Below are 3,380 nucleotides of genomic sequence, written 5' to 3' on the forward strand. Positions count from 1 at the left end.
TGCACATAGGGTGATGTTGTGCCGTGTTGTATAGACCCACTTTGACATTGCTGATGGCTGCACATAGGGTGATGTTGTGCCGTGTTGTATAGACCCACTTTGACATTGCTGATGGCTGCACATAGGGTGATGTTGTGCCGTGTTGTATAGACCCACTTTGACATTGCTGATGGCTGCACATAGGGTGATGTTGTGCCATGTTGTATAGACCCACTTTGACATTGCTGATGGCTGCACATAGGGTGATGTTGTGCCATGTTGTATAGACCCACTTTGACATTGCTGATGGCTGCACATAGGGTGATGTTGTGCCGTGTTGTATAGACCCACTTTGACATTGCTGATGGCTGCACATAGGGTGATGTTGTGCCGTGTGGTATAGACCCACTTTGACATTGCTGATGGCTGCACATAGGGTGATGTTGTGCCGTGTTGTATAGACCCACTTTAACATTGCTGATGGCTGCACATAGGGTGATGTTGTGCTGTGTTGTATAGACCCACTTTGACATTGCTGATGGCTGCACATAGGGTGATGTTGTGCCGTGTGGTATAGACCCACTTTGACATTGCTGATGGCTGCACATAGGGTGATGTTGTGCCGTGTGGTATAGACCCACTTTGACATTGCTGATGGCTGCACATAGGGTGATGTTGTGCCGTGTTGTATAGACCCACTTTGACATTGCTGATGGCTGCACATAGGGTGATGTTGTGCCGTGTTGTATAGACCCACTTTGACATTGCTGATGGCTGCACATAGGGTGATGTTGCCTCCCCTCTGACCAGGAACTTGTATGATGGCACGGTGACCAATGACGTTGAGCCCCTTTCGCACCTTTTTGTTAGGTTGAACCCTGCATCGTCGATGAAGATGTACTCCTATGGGTCAGCCATGGCATCCAGCCCCATGATTCTCTACAGAAGTCCAAAAACATGCATTTTACTGTACTACAAATACAGCACTGTAGTGTACTACTGTACTGGAATTAAAGATTGTGTACTGCAGTTACTGTAACACATTACTATACAGTACTGTATTGATATGCTGGAGAGATGGGCCATACTCTACATGCTGTACAAATTCTGTACAGTATAGCAATTACCTGCACATATTGGCATCATTGCTCCTTAACTCTGTTTGAATTTGAACACAGTACAGCTGCTTTGTCCTTATGTGATTCTACTGAACGATCCGGTCATGCGGCTGCTGTCAATTCCTTGGAAGACTACCTGGTCTTCAACTATTTGGGTTTGAATTTCCCTCAAACTGGTGACATTACTAGCAATCACCATATTCACCAGGGCAATTTCCTGTTCAGCTGTGAGAAGTCTCCGCCTACCTCCAATAGATGGCCACCTCTCAGTTCTTCAAAAATGAAACCTGACCATTACTGAACTATGGTCATCCATTACTGTGGTAAAAACTATACTGAGAACAAAGTGGAGATTCAGTCTATATGCACTACAACATTACATGTATCACAGTAACAACAAGGACAATTACCTGTTTTCCCTTCTGAAAGTACGGACTTTGGATGCAACCATGTAATAGCTTAGGTTGAGTTGCACTAGCTGTCCAGCTTCTCTCATGGTCCTCCCATCTATGATCACATGATGAACTAGGGTGTCACGGATTTAATCTAAGATTACTTGTTGTTGTTGTTGTAGTCATTGTCGTCCTCTTTCTGTCATGTTTGTCATTTATTATCATGTCTTGTCCCTGTGCTCCCCATGCTATTCGTTTCCCTCTGCTGGTCTTATTTGGTTCTTTCCCTCCTTCTATCCCTCTCTCTCCCCCTCCCTCTCTCACTCTCTCGCTCTCTCTTCTCTCTATCGTTCCGTTCCTGCTCCCAGCTGTTCCTATTCCCCTAATCATCATTTAGTCTTCCCACACCTGTTCCCGATCCTTTCCCCTGATTAGAGTCCCTATTTATTCCTTTGTGATCCGTTCCTGTCCTGTCGGTTCCTTGTATTGTATTCACCATGCTGTGATTGCGTTTCGCCCTGTCCTGTCGTGTTTTTGCTGTGATTGTGTATCGCCCTGTCCTGTCGTGTTTTTTTGCCTTCATCAGATGCTGCGTGTGAGCAGGTGTCTCTGTCGACTACGGCCTGCGCCTACCCGAAGCGACCTGCAGTCTGTGGCCGCTTCTCCAGTTATTTCCCCTCTACAAGTCTAGAGGATTTCTGTTATTCCCTGTTTGGACTTAAATAAACTCTGTTTCTGTTAAGTCGCTTTTGGGTCCTCTTTCACCTGCATGACAGAAGGAACCGACCAAGGAATGGACCCAGCGACTTCAGACGCTCGTTACACTGCCGTCAAGATCCAAGGAGCTATGCTCGGCAGACACGAGCAGGAATTGTCTGCTGCTCGCCATGCCGTGGAGAACCTGGCCGCTCAGGTTTCCGACCTCTCTGGACAGTTCCAGAGTCTACGTCTCGTGCCACCTGTTACTTCCTGGCCTGCCGAGTCTCCAGAACCTAGGGTTAATAACCCACCTTGCTACTCCGGGCAGCCCACTGAGTGCCGCTCCTTTCTCACGCAGTGTGAGATTGTGTTCTCTCTCCAACCCAACACATACTCTAGAGAGAGAGCTCGGGTTGCTTACGTCATTTCACTCCTTACTGGCCGGGCTCGAGAATGGGGCACAGCTATCTGGGAGGCAAGGGCTGATTGCTCTAACAAGTTCCAGAACTTTAAAGAGGAGATGATTCGGGTTTTTGACCGTTCAGTTTTTGGTAGGGAGGCTTCTAGGGCCCTGGCTTCATTATGCCAAGGTGAACGGTCCATAACGGATTATTCTATTGAGTTTCGCACTCTTGCTGCCTCTAGTGAGTGGAACGAGCCGGCGCTGCTCGCTCGTTTTCTGGAGGGACTCCACGCAGTGGTTAAGGATGAGATTCTCTCCCGGGAGGTTCCTTCAGATGTGGACTCTTTGATTGCTCTCGCCATCCGCATAGAACGACGGGTAGATCTTCGTCACCGGGCTCGTGGAAGAGAGCTCGCATCAACGGTGTTTCCCTGCTCCGCATCACAACCATCTCCCTCCTCTGGCTTTGAGACTGAGCCCATGCAGCTGGGAGGGATTCGCATCTCGACTAAGGAGAGGAACGGAGGATCACCAACCGCCTGTGCCTCTATTGCGGAGTTGCTGGACATTTTGTTAATTCATGTCCAGTAAGAGGCCAGAGCCCATCAGTAAGCGGAGGGCTACTGGTGAGCGCTACTACTCAGGTCTCTTCATCTAGATCTTGTACTACTATGTCGGTCCATCTACGCTGGACCGGTTCGGGTGCTACATGCAGTGCCTTGATTGACTCTGGGGCTGAGGGTTGTTTCATGGACGAAGCATGGGTTCGGAAACATAACATTCCTTTCA

The 3,380-nt window shown here is 48.4% G+C and overlaps 1 long non-coding RNA gene across 1 annotated transcript; it reads right to left on the bottom strand.

Moving 5' to 3' along the window:
• Positions 1-608: 608 nt before the first annotated feature.
• LOC124023934 lies at positions 609-1,684 on the bottom strand. The gene is made up of 2 exons (XR_006836806.1): positions 1,508-1,684; positions 609-918 (listed from the first exon to the last, which is right to left on the bottom strand). It is a non-coding gene; the product is annotated as an uncharacterized LOC124023934 (long non-coding RNA).
• Between the last annotated feature and the right edge of the window lie 1,696 nt (positions 1,685-3,380).

The sequence above is a fragment of the Oncorhynchus gorbuscha genome, unplaced genomic scaffold (assembly GCF_021184085.1).
Source record: "Oncorhynchus gorbuscha isolate QuinsamMale2020 ecotype Even-year unplaced genomic scaffold, OgorEven_v1.0 Un_scaffold_1728, whole genome shotgun sequence".
Taxonomy (NCBI): domain Eukaryota; kingdom Metazoa; phylum Chordata; class Actinopteri; order Salmoniformes; family Salmonidae; genus Oncorhynchus; species Oncorhynchus gorbuscha.